This window comes from Lithobates pipiens, unplaced genomic scaffold, assembly GCF_037356315.1.
Source record: "Lithobates pipiens isolate NorthernLeopardFrog02 unplaced genomic scaffold, aLitPip1_a1.2 Scaffold_18, whole genome shotgun sequence".
Lineage (NCBI taxonomy): Eukaryota > Metazoa > Chordata > Amphibia > Anura > Ranidae > Lithobates > Lithobates pipiens.
In genome coordinates, this window is record NW_027507758.1 from 47294134 (window position 1) to 47312462 (window position 18329).

The following is an 18329-nucleotide window of genomic DNA, read 5'->3' on the forward strand; positions in this document are numbered from 1 at the left end:
CTGAACATCCCCCCTCCCACCGCTGGACATCCCCCTCCCACCACCTTCTGTGGCTTCCCCCCTCCCACCACCAGATGTGGCTGCCCCCTCTCACCACCGGACGTTCCCCCTCCCACATCTACCGTGGCTGCCCCCCTCCCACCACCAGACATTCCCCCTCCCACAACCGAGCATCCCCCTCCCACTGCCTTCTGTGGCTGCCCCCTCCCACCACCGGACGTTCCCCCCCCACCTCCTTTCCTGGCAGCCTCCCTACCACCACTGGACATCCCCCCTCGCACTGCCTTCTGTCGCTGCCCACCACTGGACATCCCCCCCTCCCACCGCCGGACAGCTAAGCAAAGTTGGGATCAGCTGTTTGTTTACTCAGAAAACGTTGGCGCCAGTTTTTAAAAATCGAAAGCAATCAAAAACACTGACTTTGGTGTTTTGAATGCTTTTAAGAGCAAAGCAAGGATTTGGGGTCTTATAGAACCCAGATCTCCCCATAAAGAGTACCTGTCACAAGCCTTTTGCTGTCACAAGGATGTGTACATTTCTTGTGACAGCAATAAAAGTGATTAAAAAAAAAAATGAAAGCAACAGCGTAAAAATAAATTAAATTAATAATTTTAAAAAAGTAACGCGCTCCTTGTCCTCCCTGCAGCTTCCCCATCAGACCCTGAGACAAGAACTGTATACCGTGACTGGGGTGGGACAAATTTAGATGAGGGGGGCACCTGATATTAATCTTGCCTAGCACAAAACCAAAACACACCACTGCCTATATACAGGCATACCCCACTTTTAAGTACACAATGGGGTTTATTTACTAAAGCTGGAAAGTGCAAAATCAGGCTCACTTCTGCATAGAAACCAATGAGCTTCTATCCCCAGCTTGTTCAATTAACCTTTAGCAATAAAACATGGAAGCTGATTGGTTTCTATGCAGAAGTGAGCCTGATTTTGCACTTTCCAACTTTAGTAAATAAACCCCATAGTGTACTTAAAAGTGGGGTATGCCTGTAGTATGCTATCTACAAACTTACAGTATGTTTAGTAAACAGTGAAATTAGAATAATCCTAATGAAGTGCATTTTATAGCTCCTGGTCAGACTCGAGTTGTAGTAAGCCAATATTATGCCCCATATCTTAATTAAAGTATTGCTCCTAATTTATATATATTTTTTAAATGGTTTACTTCAATTATCTGCTTTAGATTATGCCACAGCATTTCCATTGGAATAAGGTTGGCTCTGACTCTCAGTGAAATTAGCAATAAACCTAACCATGTGCATTTTGTAGCTCCTAGTCAGACTCGTGTAGCAGTAAATTTCCCCAATCCTATCTTAATTAAAGTATTACTCTTAATTTATGTAGATTTTTGAACTAGCATGCTTTAATTACCTGGTTTAGGTCATGCCACAGCATTTTAATGGTAATAAGGCTGGCTATGATCTATGATTGGTTATGACTTTAAGATGCAGATTTTATTATCCACTCATTTATTAATGTGATTTGGGTCATTAGTAGAACATTAAAAAAATGTTTTATTTCTGGTGAAATGCTAAAAGAGAAGTATGGCCAAAGCTTTTTTGGCCATACTTCTCTTCTGAGTCATAGGCGTCAACCTATTTGTGCTCTACAGTGACCCAGAATCAGTAATCACAAAGCCTCTCCAGGCTCTGGAAGAATCCTGACAATAATATCTGGATCTGCCAAGATACCTGATCAGCAGCTAGTCCATCCGCTCAGCTCCCGGCTCAGAACCTGAGCCAGCTGCTTCTGCCCCCTCATCTGCCCAGTGCTCTATTGAGTGCTGGAATCACAGAGCAGAGTGTGGTGACTGACAGTCACTGCTCTTATCTCCGAGCAAAGCAAGAACTGAGCAATCAGCTATCATGTGATCACTCAGTTCTTGGGCTTAGAGCTGGCGGGGACAGACCAATGCTCCAGCCTGGAGGTAAGTATGTGTGTTTTTACATTTTTTATCTATTCCCACACTTTTTCTTTAAGTTTAAATTGTACACGGAGGTTTGAAGACCTTTTTTTTTTTGCCTCACCAACATTTTTGGATAATTTACCTCTTGCAGGATTATTTACACGGCCACCTTTTTTTTGAAACAGTGACAGCGGGCGCCTGGAGAAGATGCCCGTCTGCTGTCACTGGGGAAGGGGAGAGGCTGCAGCTGCTGGAACATGTTACATTCTCCATCCTAAACGTGGGCTGCACATGTAACATGTTCCAAAAGGTGAACTTATCCTTTAAAACTGAAATTCTAATTTTGCCTATCGATACACTTTAATTACCTGGCAGGGTTGTACAGGATTTATATTCAGTAATTATAAGAAGGGACCATTTTGGGTCTATATTGAATTTATGGGTAATATGCATATATGATAATTAGATAATGATTTATCCTTATATGTTACTATGATTGGTTGATTTTTTTTTTATTATTCAATTCTTTTCTCTTTATTTCTATGATTTTGTTCATCACAGTTTTTCTTTGTATAAAGTATTTTGTATAAAGCATTTTTATTGTTTTTAAATAATATAATATTAAATAATAATATTAATATTATTATTATTTATGCCATACTAATATTGCTCTGACGTTTTAAAACATACCTTTTTTGAATTGCAAACCATTGAAGAAAAGTGTTCTTGAAGTTTTGGACTGTAGCAGGAAATAAATAGTTGCAATAATTTTATTAGATTGTTATTTTCTCTTTATTTCTATGATTCTGTTTAATGCAGTTTTTCTTTGTATAAAGTATTTTTAGTTTGTTTTTTTTTTAAATAGGTTTTATTATTTATGTCACACTAGTATTGCTTTGACATTTTAGAGCATACATTTTTTTGCATTTCAAACTATTGAAGAAAAGTGTAATGCTTCTTGAAGTTTTGGATCGTAGCAGGAAATAAATTAGATTATTTTCTCTTTATTTATATGATTTCGTTTAACACAGTTTTTCTTTGTCTAAAGTATTTTTATTCTTTTGAAATAGGTTTTATTATTTATGTCATACTAATATTGCTCTGACATTTTATAGCATTTTTTGGATCGCAAGACATTATAGAAAAGTTTAATGCTTCTTAAAGTTTTGGACTGTAGCAGGAATTAAATGATTGCAATAAACAAGCCTTTGCATACACTGTAATTAGATCAGAAGCCCTGCTCGCCTTACTTTTTTTTTTTTCCCCATTCTACACAATTACCAAGCTATTATGGGCAACTGGGAAATTATTTGTTACAATCATCCCTTATTTGATTTTTAAAATATAGAAAAAAAAAATCAAATGCACATTTTGATACTGCTATATATTCTGGTAATTAATATCAAGATTGTTATTCTCTTATGTAACCTGACTTTTTCCTAGAAACGATTCTATGAGCTTCCTTCACACAGTGATAATATATTCTTATCGGTGTGAGCTGTAAATATGTATGGTTTCAAAACATCCATTTCTACAGATGAGTAGCTGTCTGACTGCTATTTATTGCCTACTTAAGTCCCGGTCAGCAGGGTCAGCTTCTGGGTAACATCTGTATTTAATCCTTATGTACACAATAGGAATCATACAAGTGTGAGGCCAGCGTGTAAATGGTTAGAGAAGAGCACTTAATATAATGCCCATAGTGACAATATTTATTACTTGTCCATTGCTGTCTTATATGAAATGTGAAACAGTCATTTATCAGTAACAGTCTGACATACTAGAACTCAAAGTGTGTATTAATAAAAGTGAACATCCTATTTACCAAGTCAACAACCGATTTGCCCTTAGTAAATCAACTCCATGGTCTCTAGTTACAGCAGACTGAGATTATCGTAAACTGACTTTGTCCATTTGGTTACCAATTTAAGGGGTTGGCTTACACCGCAGTGGTGCAATCTCCCCTGCTCCCCACTGCTCACATAACATGGTATATCATGTAAATTCCGAAGCCAAAGATGACACTTAAGGCCCATACACACGATCAGACTTTTTGACAACAAACATGCAAATTAGCTGTTTTGGAGCAACATCCGACCGTGTGTACGCTCCATCGGACAAACTTTTTTGGTTTTCATCGGACTTTTGTTGGCTGTGCGAACGGACAAACTTTCTGGCAACAAAAGTCCAATGGAGCAAAGTCTGATTGTGTGTACAGAAAACCATAGAACTTTTGTACAAAGTACAAACGGGCATGCTCAGAACCAATGCAAAAGATCAGACAACAATACAGAAGTTGACCAAAGGTGGCGGTAAAGAGCCGAAAAACCACGTGATTTGGTGAAAGTTGGCTGAAAAAGTCCTGCTGTGTGTATGCAATATAAGTTCAGGGCCGACGCCCTTTGTACAAAAATCCAAGGGAAAGTTTGTACAAAGTCCTATCGTGTGTATGAGGCTTTAGGAACAGAGCTGTGTGAACCATAAAATAATGAAGCAGTTGTCTCGGGTCCACCAGATAAGAGGGGCCCACCATCAGATAGAGCCCCTTCAAAAGTTCTGGATTATTGGGGCAAAGCTCTGTGTAAAGTTGGAGGAGTTTAAGAGGCAATGTCCCACAACAGTGTTTTCAGTGATGGGCAGAGGGACTAATGCCAGGCAAATCTGAAACTGTTGAGTTGCACAGTGATTGTTTTAAGAAATGCAGGGCTCTTTTGTTCACCTGTCCCAGACATCAAGGCACCATGGCGGTTGTAGTATGTAATTAGAATAGGGTGGTCTCACAAATGTTTACACTTCTGTCTTCTTAGATAATCAAATTCTGTCTTGCCATAGTCTATGGTGATCAGATTAAGGTGACTGTTACCATTGTGGGTATAAATTCTAGGGTACAATCTTGACAGTCATTAGAGATGAGGAAGCTACTTGAATGAGTGGAAAAACATCTTCAACCCTACACAACAAGTCCCGTTATATGTGACTAATTATTACTAGGTGTACATCAACAGGTTTTCACAATTGATGCTAATAATGCAGTAATACAACACTAACCATTCAAACAAATCAAGAATATATGATTCACATTGGTATGTGCAGCCTATTGCATTAGGGTGTGCACCCCAAAGCTAAAATACACATGTGTGTGATCTGTACCAATCACTCACTGTGCTCATTCAGAAAAGGAAGCAGCCTGTAAATGACAGGGGCAGCAAGTAGGAATCTACATGGGGCACAACCTGGCACACCTCCTGCACACGCCTATGATGATTTAGAATATAGTTTAGAAATAATATTTTTATATGATGAGAACTTTAATGTGGTAAGAGTTTTTAGAAGCTATTATGTTCCAGGCACCACTTCACGCCTGCTAAGTGTTCCTCTGCACCAGATGACGTCTTTTGAGGACGAAACGCGTCGGGACTCCTACTGCAGCTGTGTCTTTTTTATGAAATAAGCGCTTGATTCATTGCATACATGTAAGTTCATTACTTGTTTTATTAAATTTCTTTTAAACGGATTCACACTATTGTGGCCCTCATTTCCTTTTTGTATGAGTTCTACAATGTGCGCTGGAGTATATGGCTGAAGATTCTTTCACTATTTGAGTACTTGAATGGAATAGTTTGATCCGAAAGTTCCCTGGAGAGTTTGCTTTTGAGAGATCTACATAAGAGTGCATAAAGTCTGTGTGATCCTTCGAATATACATTCGCTTGGATCCAATAAATCTGGTAAGCCTACATCTTAATTGGTGATGGAAATGCCACGTGGTGTCTGCATGCTGTCTTCATAGAAAGAAGGTGGACGGTGACTTTTTCTTCACGTGTGGATTGGATCTAAAGTTATAAGAGACTTTTGTGTATCTCTTTCTGGACTTTTCTGCATTTTTTGATGTTTTTTATTTTTTCACATTTTAAAACTGTGCACGTAAGGTGTATTTGGATGAACATTATTTATGAATGTTATATAATCCTGGTTGGATATTTTCATAATATTGTGAAATCACTGTGTGGTTATATACAAGGTCACTTTCTCCTTTTTTTTTTTTTTTTTTTTTTTATTAGCGCTACACTATAGTTTAATAAGTGTTCCTCTGCAGCCTCTACCCTGTTCAGTGGTAGGAAAGTAGAACAGGACCATGCATGACACCACCAAGGAACAAATGTACAGGTGAATTTACTTGAGAATATGTAGATGATGGTACCTCAAGGAGGTCATGATGTTGACAGCCAATTAATATCAACCTAGTGTAATGGGCATTTTCGGATACTGGCAAATATTACCAGATTTTTTACTTACTTTTTAGAGGCAAGAGTGTAGTGGGCTCTTGGAGGTTAACTTCTCCACAGTGCTAGTGACTAGTTCCAAAGCCTAACAAACCAACTCATAAAGAATGGCTCAGGGAAGTTTAAACAGTTGATGGTTATTATGGTAAGTGTACAAATGACTGAAAGGTTCAGCACTAGCTTCCATACATTATCATGGAGTGAGGTTGCTGTCTGTGGATGCACTCTTACTACCTTGAACTGTGCCAACATCTCTGTAGTTGGCATCTAGGTCTGCCTCTATTGCACTTGGGTGAGAGGACGTCTCCCTTACTCTGCCTGTTCTACATCCCAGAGCCAGTTCTAACTCTCTGGACAGCATCTCCTTTGATTGTTCCTCACCACCAGAGCTTACAATATTCTGCCAGAGAACCTCCCACCTCAGAAGACAGAGGTAGCCCACCTCATGTGCTCTATGATTGTGTGACTTCTAGATCAGAAGCATGCATGGGCTATTTATCTCACATTGTTCACACAGGTCCTCCAACTTCTTTTCATTGGTTCATGCTGGACTTCACACAAACCCAAAGGTTCTTTTTTATGGCAATAGCATTACATTTCTATTTATTTTTTTAACTTCTCTGTGAGAAATGCTGAGAACATGAACTCTACCTAGTTTCATCACTGACTGTCCATTTTTCAGTGGAGGGAGCTAAATGGGATGTCCTAGTTGTCAATCTAGATGAAGATGCTCAGGGAAGCTGAGCACACACATAGTGCTCCCCAGGCTTTGCTCATGCTGGAGAAGACTTTGTTTGGAGATGGGCCTACATACTGCAAGAGAAATGGCACTTACACACGACTGGACTTTTCGATGGACTTGGTCCGGCGGACTGGAATCCATCAGACAATTTGATCGTGTGTGGGCTCCAGCAGAATTTTTCTCCCCAAAAGTCCAGCAGACCTAGAAATAAAACTTGCTTCAATTCTTTTTCGATAAACTTGAGTCCAGTCGAAAAATCTGGTCGTCTGCGTGCTAGTTCGATGGACTAAAACCGATGCTAGGGCAGCTATTGGCTACTGGCTATGAACTTCCTTATTCTACGTCATCATGCTCGAAATTGTCTGACTTTTGGAGTGACCAAGTCCATTCATTTGAAATTCCGATGGACCTCAGCTGCAAAGTCCATTGGATTGTCTTCCAGACCAAGTCCGTCAAAAAGTCCGGTCATGTGTGTGCGACATTAGGCCTTGCCATAGCAAAAATTATATCTGCTCTCTGGGACCTCTCCAAAACACCACACACTGAACACCTGATACCTGTGAGCATGGCATAGCCTCACCTGCCATGAACATAAAAAACAAAACAAAATGATTGAGTTAAGAGGGTCGTAGCTTGGTGACCTGGGGTCACAGAGACCCCAAATTTTGTAGCTAAAGTCCTACCCTACCACTGGTCAAAATTTGGGGCTCCTATCATCTATGGAAGTGGTCCCCAACCTTTTTGTCACCAGTAACTGGCTGCGTTTAAGAAAATTGTGCCAAGCCCTGACGGGTTCGGGGAGGGGGGGCTCACATCTCACATGCGCGGGGGGTAAACAAGTTTTTTGCGGGCAATTTATCGGGACAATAGTTGGTTGTTCTGGTGTTGGTGCAATCATCACAGCACCATGGTTGGTATGGTGTCAGAATGATTGAAGCTCATTATTGTTTATATTACATTGTATTATAAATGAAATAGTTCAACTCACCATAATGCAGAATTAGTGGGAGCCCCGAGTGTGTCGCTTACCACATTGCCTGCCACCAGATGCAGCTTGTCACTTTCCACATTGCCTGCCACTAGATGAGGAATGTCACTTGCCAAGCTGCCTGCCACTAGATGAGGAATGCCACTTGCCACATCACCTGCCAGTGCTATCAGATGAGGAATGCCACATCACCTGCCAGTGCCACCAGATGAGGAATGCCACTTGCTACGTCACCTGCCAGTGCCACCAGACTTATCCACTTTACCAATCACTCAGTGTCTGCCAACCCTCTTCTCCAATCCCTACACTGGCTTCCAATCACCCAGCGAATTAAATTCAAAATACTAACCACAACATACAAAGCCATTCACAACTCTGCGCCAAGCTTCATCACCAATCTTGTCTCCAAATATCACCCAAATCGCCCCCTCTGCTCTTCTCAAGACCTACTACTCTCAAACTCTCTCATCTCCTCCTCCCATGCTCATCTCCAGGATTTCTTCAGAACCACTCTCATCTTCTGGAACTCGCTACCTCCACTGGTCTGGCTATCCCCTACTCTTGCTACCTTTAGGCGATCGCTGAAAATCCATCTCTTCAGGGAAGCCTATCATGTCTCCAACTAATCTCCTACCACTTTCATCAGCTCATTCCCCACAGTTATGAGCTTTTGTACCACCTGCCCCCTCCCTATTACATTGTAAGCTCTGCTGAGCAGGGCCCTCTTAAGCCTCTTGTATTTTATTGTATTGTAACTGTATTGTCTCCTTTTATATTGTAAAGCGCTACGTAAATTGTTGGCGCTATATAAATCCTGTATAATAATAATAACATTAATAATGTGGATTATCACTGCATTGGTGGCACTGGTTAATTTGTTAACCACTGCACAGAGGCAGTAGTTAACACCATCAATGGCGGCTTCCCCTATTCGGCTGTCTCCCACTCTCCTGCTGTTCTGCGGCCCCACGTTCTCCCGGTCATCACGGCGGCAGTGGCTTCCATTTCCTACCTCCTTCTCGGCGGCCAATCAGGAGTCTTCTCTTTTTTCGCTCAATCGGAAAACGAGTCTCATGATTAAGGATCAGTTTTCCAACAGGGAATATTCATTCGCTGTTGTAACACACCTAGGTGTGATCAGGGTGCATCCTCTGCAACCCACGCCCATACGGTTTTGAAGCCTATTAGAGCCTCTGGCTCTAATCAAGTGTTTAAAAAAAACTCTGAAAGGGGCCAGATGCATGAATAGGGGGTGGTAACAGCAGCCATGGATAGATTCATGCTATGCATGATTCAATCTATTGAATATAGGTGGGTGGAGTGGAGGGAGGGGGTGGTTCCCGGGTGCCCATAATGGACGGTCCTCCACTGAAGCTGGCACACTCTGTTTGCAGCAGACTGAGCACATAATGACTTCTTGTCAGAGGCACTGAGCTCAATGGACAGCTTGGAGCCTTGGACCAATGGTAAAGCACAATAAAAATAAATGCAGTGGAGGCACGCCTCTCACTGCAGTGTCATAGAAGGGAGCAAGTGTCTAAAAGACACATGTTCCCTTCCAACCCAGCCCTCTTAACAAAAAAACATGGGTTTATGGGTATAAGATTTACACATAATCCCATGTTTTTCTCACACAGTTAAGAGGAAGAATGAGAATCTGCTGCTGATGAAAAGGTACTGTTTTAATCAAGCTAAAAAATATATTTTTTTGCTATATGTTATGACACAATCATTTATTTTTTATCTATTTACTGTAAAATTACTGGTTTGAAGTTATAACTTCAAATGCCAGTAATTTGTCCGTTAAGCCACCTGCTTAAGTACAAATTTTGAAAATATAGTAAATAACCTTAAAACAATATATAACAACCCTAGTGGATAAAATGGTGGTCGTTTTTATGTCACACGGTATGTAAGCAGCAATTTTCAAATGTGTTTTTTTGGAGAAAAACTGTTTCATGAATAAAAAAAAATAAAGTTAGCCGGATTTTTTTTGTTTATTGTTCAAAATAATGTTACGCCGAGTAAATAGATACCTAACATGTCACGCTTTAAAATTGTGCACGCTTGTGGTATGGCGCCAAACTTCAGTACTTAAAAATCTTCATCTTCTCTTTCCTAGTGTTGCCCTACTGTAGTTCAGTGATTAGCACTTGTGCCCTACAGGACTAGCGTTCTTGGATTGAGTCCCAGTCAGGACACTATCTGCATGGGGTTTGCATGTTCTCCCTGTTCTCACATGGGTTTCCTCCCACATTAGGTAGGTTAAATGTTTCACTCAAAATGCCTGCCTCATTATCTGGAGAGAGAGAGAGAGAGAGAGAGAGAGAGAGAGAGAGAGAGAGAGAGAGAGAGAGAGAGAGAGAGAGAGAGAGAGAGAGGTCCCTTGAGATAATATCATAAGGATGTGGAGATTCCCTGGGGATAGGGCAGGGTAAGGGTAAGGGGACTCAACACTCCTTTAAGCCAACCATAGAAAGTTAAAATCTCAGCTGGTTTAGCAGGGATTGGCTCGAGATTCAAACCATACATGGGTAGGCAGATTATATTCAAGTCCAATGCTGTATCCTGGCCTAGGCCAAAAAGGCCCAGGACTAGGGCAGCACTTTGCAGGGTGGCAGCACAGAAAGAGTCCCCGCCGGCTTGCTCTACACTGTTAGTGCCAGTCTTATTAGGAGGACTGGGCTGAGAGGCAAATTAGCTAAAGCACCCATAAAGCAGCCGTACTGCTTCTGGTATGCAGGGGGACGGCATTCCGCTTCTAATTTTGACTGTCCTATCATCCTGGACCACAAACTTTCCTCACTGTGCTATATGTTTTCTGCTGTACCATTGGCATGATTATAGCTTATTAGTCCTCGCCATAAAATTATCAGAAATTTTATAAATAAAAATACCTAAAATATCAGAAATCAGAACTATAGGCAACACTTTAAAAAAAAAAAAATTTTGGGATATAGTAAGGGAGGGTCATGGTCCCTGTCAGTTTATTTTTTTTACCATCCCTGTCCCATTGCAGAGATTTCCAAGGCTTCCTGCCCCATAGCCAAACAGGAAGTGAGAGGAAATCTATGCCCAGGCCCTCAGAACTAGTGTCCCCACTCAAACATTTCAGGGCGGGTCCTTAACAGCAAGGGGTGTGGTCCTGACAGGAAGGGGTGGGTCATATTTAAATGAGGGGGTGACAAGTTTAGTAAGGCCTAGGGCAGCACAAAACCTAAATACACTACTGCTCAAGTCGATCGATTTTTCATGCGAATATTGCCAGTGGCTATAGCCACTAGCAATAATCCTTTTCTTCCCCCAAAAGGGACTGCTCCCTGCCCCCCCTCCAGCTAGGAGAACATGGGAGGGATTCCCCCATCAACATGACTTTGCTGATTGGAGGAATTGAGCAATTTACATTCCTGCAACCCGTGGCTACAGGAAAGACTTACTTTGTGATTGGTTCTAATCAGAGCTTTTTTTTTTTTTTTTTTTTTTTTTTAGAACTAGGGTTAGAGAATACACATCATTTTAGAATTCATTCTGATACACATGACATGATGTGATTGTATGTACTGCACCTCATCTGCCAAATGATTATGAATGCTGAGAAGTACGGTGTATGTAGATGTGCTTTTAGGTTTTGATTCAAAACATATTTTGGCGATAGAAAACCGTAATTGCTTGTTTAGAGCATGAAGCTTATTTACCATTGCTTTAATAAATGAGTACATGAATCCTTGTAGATGTTTTCCTGTGTAATTAAGCTTGATGATGGATAATGTCTGCGCCATGATCTTGAGATAATAAATTACACTGCATTTCTCAAGTGACTGCACACATGCAAGATCTGATGGCAGAATTACAGTGCTGACGGTAATATACTTAGCATGCAAATGCGCAGCTGTCTTCCAAAAATAAGGGCGATCACAGTAGGATGCATGGATCCAAAGGTTTCAGATGTTAGGTAGATATTGCATGATGGATGTGATGACCCGAAATACCAAATAGCGTCATTTAGCAGGAGACATGGGGGGGGGGGGGTCTTGTCATGTTTGTCAGTTCTATAACTTAGTAGAAGTAAACCCTAAGTAGATGATATTTGGTTTACTAAAACACTATAGGACCAATTTACAAAGCTAACACTCCAGGATAAGTATACTTATTTGAAAAAAAAAATGAGAGTTATTTTCAGAGATTTGAAAATAACAGTCACATGGATTAAATTAGAGAACTATATTTTTGTGCTAAAGCCTAAGTCCATTCCAAAGCGAGCAAAGTCCTTTCTTGTATTAACCGCTTCAGCACCGGAAAATGTTACCCCCTTCCTGACCAGAGCACTTTTCGCAATTCGGCACTGCGCCGCTTTAACTGACAATTGTGCAGCCGTGAAATGTTACACCAAAAGAAAATGAATGCCCTTTTTTCCCACAAATAGAGCTTTCTTTTGGTGGTATTTGATCACCTCTGTGGTTTTATTTTTTACGCCCTTCAGAAAAAAAGAGCGACAATTAAAAAAAAAAAAAGGCAATATTTTTTACTTTTTGCTATAATAAATATCCCCAAAAAATATATAAAAAAAAATGTTTTCCCTCAGTTTAGGCCGATATGTATTCTACATATTTTTGCTAAAAATAAAATCGCAATAAGCGTATATTTATTGGTTTGCACAAAAGTTATAGTGTCTACAAAATAGGGGATAGATTTATGGTATTTTTATTATACATTTTTTTTTTATTAGTAATGACGGTAATCTGCAATTTTTATCATGACTGCGATATTATGGCGGACACATCTGATACTTTTGTCACTATTTTGGGACCATTGTCATTTATGCAGCGATCAGTGCTATAAAAATGCAGTTATTACTGTGTAAATGACAATGACAGTGACAGGAAAGGGGATAAACACTAGGAGGTAATCAAGGAGTTAAGTGTGACCTAGGGAGTGATTCTAACTGTGGGGGGGATGGGCTACCACTGGCATGACAGTGATCACTCCTCCCGATGACAGGGAGCAGTAGATCCCTTTCATATCACTAGGAAGAACAGGGAAAAATGCCCACTGCTGGCATTGTGCCGACGTATAACGGCATGCGGCGGTTGGCAAGGGGTTTTAAGAGGATTTCCAGCCAGGGGCGGGGGGACGGAATTAAAGTCAGCAGCTACAAATACTGTAGCTACTGACTTTTAATATAATGACACTTACTCATCCAGGGATCCCGCGATGTGGGCACGCAAAGCCGATCTGTCCATCGGCTCCGGGTGCAGGCGTCAGTGTTCCATCAGAATAGGTGACCCATCAGATTAGGTAACGAAAGTGACAATCCGTCAGCTGAATACTTACTGCACATGTAGCAGGTTTGCTAATGTGGCAGAACAGCTGCAGTCAGAATGTGGTGGCGGACATGTTACTACACCCAGCTACGTCTTGAATTTAACAGTCATTTTAGCAGTAAACTGAGTGGATATAATAAATATAGTTTATTGACAACTGTGATGCTGTTTTGAATATTACATTTTGAAAGAAGCTGGATGCCAGCAGTAGAAAGGTGGCGGAAGCCATGTTGGTACACCCCGCCTTGGTCAGCGCTAAACCTTAGGCCACGTACACACGCGCGGACTGTTCGCCCAACCTTGTTCGTCAAACAGTTTGACAAACAGTCCGCTCAAAATTAGCATGAACGGACTTGACCACACACGATGAACGAACAGTCCGCTGAAACCTTGCGCGATGACGTGAACGGCACGTACGACGGGACTAGAAAACGACGTCCTATACACTGCAATGCAACCTTCGGCGTGTAAATCCTTTCTGAGTATGCGCGGAACTTAGTTTGACGAACAAGCCTACACATGAGCGGACTGTCCGCTCAAACCAAGTTTTAGCGGACAGTTTTACGGAAATTCCGAAAAACTTTGTTCGTCAGACTGTCCGCTGAAACTGTCCGCTGAAGCCCACACACGAGCGGACTGTCCGCTGAAACACTGTTCAGCGGACAAAGTTGGGCGAACAGTCCGCCCGTGTGTACGCGGCCTTAGGCTTTGAAAATGTAATATGAAAACAGCATGACAGATGTCAATATACTACTGTATATGGATTTATATACGCTTACTTTATTCGTTAATTGACTGTGAAAATCAAGATGTAGCTGGGAGTAGTAAGATATCGGCTGGCGCCTTATGACTGCAGGTGTTCTGTCAGATTAAAAAACCTGCATATGTGCAGTAAGTATTCAGCTGATGGTTCTGTTCTAAATTTAACTGAGTTGTGCATTTCTCACTATTACCAGTAGGTGTCACTGGTATCACAGGCCAGTATGAGAATTACAAGTAGGTTGAGCTATGTAATGAATATTCTTTCTCTAGAAAAGCCCAGTAGGAGGTTCCTGATCGCTGTGCATTCTGAGAAGGGTTAATTTTTTGGGCAGAGCCATGTGCTCTTGGATCATTCATTACCTCAGGGCCCTCCTGGCCTGAGGGTGCGTTGCTACAAGTTCTGACAGTAGGCATAGAAAGCTGTCTGGGACCTACTAATCCTGTGGTGGTCCTTAGGCTGTCTTGCCTGTGTAGAAGAAGCTGAACCAAGCTGAGGAGATCCAGGGGAGGATCCTTGCTGGAGAGATCCAGGATGAAGGTTGGTCTCTCAGGAGGGCCTGGTAACTCGTTTGGAGGTCAAACGAGTCACCGGGCCGCTAGGTCTGGTGATAGGTCTGTTTGATAGGCCTATCCAAGTATTCAAGATCTGCTAAAAGAGAAAGCTGCCTTACCTTTGGATTCAAGGAGTCTGTAAGTGATCTGTAAACTGTATCTGAAACCTCCCCTAACCCTCTCTCCTACTACTTCTTTCAAGTTCCTTATTAAAGCATTGATAGGCAGCATTTGCAGCAAGGGTCTACATATAATCTCCCTGGTGGCAAACCAGAGTGTGGTTCGGGGTGGATTTTCAGTACCAAAAGCGGTAACCCCGAGCCACACTCGGCATCGCATCGCAGGATCCAGGCAAAGATACTTACCTTGTCCCCAGGATCCTGCAATGTCTCCCCGCTGTGTGTGTGAGCCGTGTCTCTGCTTGATCTATCACAACGCCGAGCCCCATTCCCTGCGAGCACACACAATACACACAGTACAGTGTAATCTAGACCAGCTAAAAAACTGCAATAACAAATTAGATTCACTTGCAGAATTGAGCGATAGTGATTTGTGGGGAAATCCGTCATCAAACACTGAAAGTAATGACAGCGACAATTCTGCAACTGAAATTCTGCAAATGTCAGTGTTTTTGATCTGATTACATTATTGAATAATTTTTATTATTATTATATTATTATTTGTTATAATTATTTATAGTTATTTATTATATTATAATTATATTAAATAATTATATTATAATTTATTGTAAAGGAAAGATTTCTGCTCTGGACTAAGAATTCACCTACTATAGCAGCAACACAACACCATTAACCATAAAAATCCAAAAAAGTTGCGCTTATACACAATAATGAAAATAATTCAAATAAACCTAAATAAATGTTAAATCCTGTAAAAAAAAAATATTATACATAACAGTACATAAAAATATAAGTAATAAATGAAATAAATTAATATCTTGAAAAATTTACGTGAATAATCGTGGACTTTGTATAGATATGTTCATAAATGTCTCAAAATAAACTCCAAAAGGGAAAAATTCCTATAAGAAAATTCCTATAGAAAACACAATCCAGATACGGAAAAGAAAACATATGGAAATCTGTCTACAGTCCATAAAAGGTTTTGAGTGACGACTGGGATGTTTTCCTCACTAAAGTGACTTGTGCTCAAGAAATTTTCACAATAAAGTGATTTATGTTGAGAAAATCCCACCACCAAATGCAATGCACGCTTACCAGCTGTGAGAAGTTCGAGCGCATGTGGCCATAACCCGGCTGGGGCCTTTCTTCTTGAAGGGGACTGCACACTCAGTCCAATCGTCTGGACGATCCGATCGGTGAAATCCTTTGGTAAGGTCACCCGGCTCCACTTAGTCTCCACACACAGTCCACTCGCATGGGCGTCCGCAGAACTTTTTTCAGGGGGGGCATAATTTTAGAGTCACCCATGCACCACCCCTTTTTCGACAATGTCATTATCACATTATCATGGTCAGAGACTGCAGACGTAGTACAGTCCCCAGGATAAGTAATGGATAATGGCCAACAGGCCCTCTTACCAGACCCAGCGAAACTACGGCAGTGATCCCTCCGGCTGGACGATCGCTCACTCTGGGTTCTCCGGGGGCGACTCGGGTCAGTAGTGTAGCATGTCTGTACCCTGGCAGTGGCTCAGTCTTTCTCTCTCTAGCGGTGCTGGGCAGTGTGGCTCTCTCTGGTGGCGTTGGGCAGCATGGCTCTCTCTGGTGGCGCTGGAAAGCATGGCTCTCTGGTGGTGCTGGGCAGTGTAGCTCTCTTTCTGGTGGCGTGGGGCAGTGTAGCTCTTTCTCTTGTTGCGCTGGGCAGCGTGGCTCTCTCTCTGGCTTCCGCCCAGCACACTCCTCATTCTTTGTCCTGTAGCGCTCTCTCCCTCGGCATTTTTCCAGGTGGCAGTCTCTCAATCTCTCTCTTGATCGAGCTGTAGTCTCCTCTCTGTGGAAAATGGGGCTGCCAATCTTTGGGACTACATGTCCCATGATGCTCTCCTCTCCTAGTCTCCTTTGATTGGCCCTAAGTTGTGGCCAATAGGGAAGGAACGGAGCGGAAAGGAAGCTGTGCCAGGAACCTAGTGAGAGCCGTCGTCTCTTCTCCCTGACAGGAGAAAGGGGGGAGGGGTGACTGGGGGAAACCTGATAGCCCGCAGCTCACCTTTCTCCTGTCACAGCGCCGCTGAGTTCTCTGCTGGACTGAGCAGGGAAAAGAGCCCGCAGTCACACTACACGGATGGGGGGGCTTGACAGAACCTTAATGGTGTCAATCTAATAGTGATGGAACTGTGCTGAATTTAAGATCTGATCCCGGATTCCAGGGGGGGCACTTGACCCCCCTTGCCCCTACCTGCGGACGCCCATGTCCACTCTTCTGGATGATCCAATCGGTGAGATCCTCTGGTAAGGTCACCCGGCTCCACTTAGTCTCCACACACAGCCCAATTGTGTGGACGATCCGATCGGTGAAATCCTCTGGCAAGGTCACCCGGCTCCGCTTAATCAGCTCTCAACTGATACCATGTGGTATGGCGAGGGGTAAATCATAGACATGTGCAGAGTAAAATATTTTGTTTCGGAATTTCGTTTTCGTCCGAAAACTTAATTTATTTAGTTACTCCCGAAATTCGTTTTTATTTATTTCGTTTTCGTTCAAAAATTGCATTCGTCCGAAAATCCTCATGAATTACGGTCGAATCTGTCTTTGAAGGCTTATGGTGTCTGTCGAATGTATAAAGAAGATTCGACGGAGCTAGTATATAGCATACTTTAGAACCCTATTAAAGTCTATGGGACTCCAACGTTCAAAATCTAAAGTGCTAATTTTAAAGGCTAATTTGCAAGTTACTGTCCTAAAAAGTGTTTGGGGACCCAGGTCCTGCCCCAGGGGACATGGATCAATGCAAAAAAAAGTTTTAAAAACGGCAGTTTTTTCGGGAGCAGTGATTTTAATAATGATTAAAGTGAAACAATAAAAGTGTAATATTCCTTTAAATTTCGTAGGGGGGGTTGTCTATAGTATGCCTGTGAAGGGGCGCATGTTTCTGGTGCTTAGAACTGTCCCTGCACAAAGTGTCATTTATGCAGGAAAAAAAGTCCTTTAAAATCACTCGCAGCTATAATGAATTGTCGGCTCCCGTAATACAGAGAACACTCATTGAAAGTCATTGATAAAAAAATAAATAAATTAAAAAAAAAGCGTGGGGGTCCCCCAAATTCAATTACCAGGCCCTTCAGGTCTGGTATGGATATTAAGGGGAACCCTGCCTCAAATTTAAGAAAAAATTTGACGTGGGGTTCCCCCTAAATATCCATAACCAGACCCTTCAGGTCTGGTATGGATATTAAGGGGAACCCCGCGTCAAATTAAAAAAAAATTTGACGTGGGGTTCCCCCTAAAAATCCATACCAGACCCTTTATCCGAGCACGCAACCTGGCAGGCCGCAGGAAAAGAGGGGGGGACGAGAGAGCGGCCCCCCCTCCCTCCTGAACCGTACCAGGCCACATGCCCTCAACATTGGGAGGATGCTTTGGGGGTCTGTGACCCCTCAAAGCACCTTGTCCCCATGTTGATGAGGACAAGGGCCTCATCCCCACAACCCTGGCCGGTGGTTGTGGAGGTCTGCGGGCGGGGGGCTTATCAGAATCTGGAAGCCCCCTTTAACAAGGGGACCCCCAGATCCCGGCCCCCCCCTGTTTGAAATGGTAAGGGGGTACAAAAGTACCCCTACC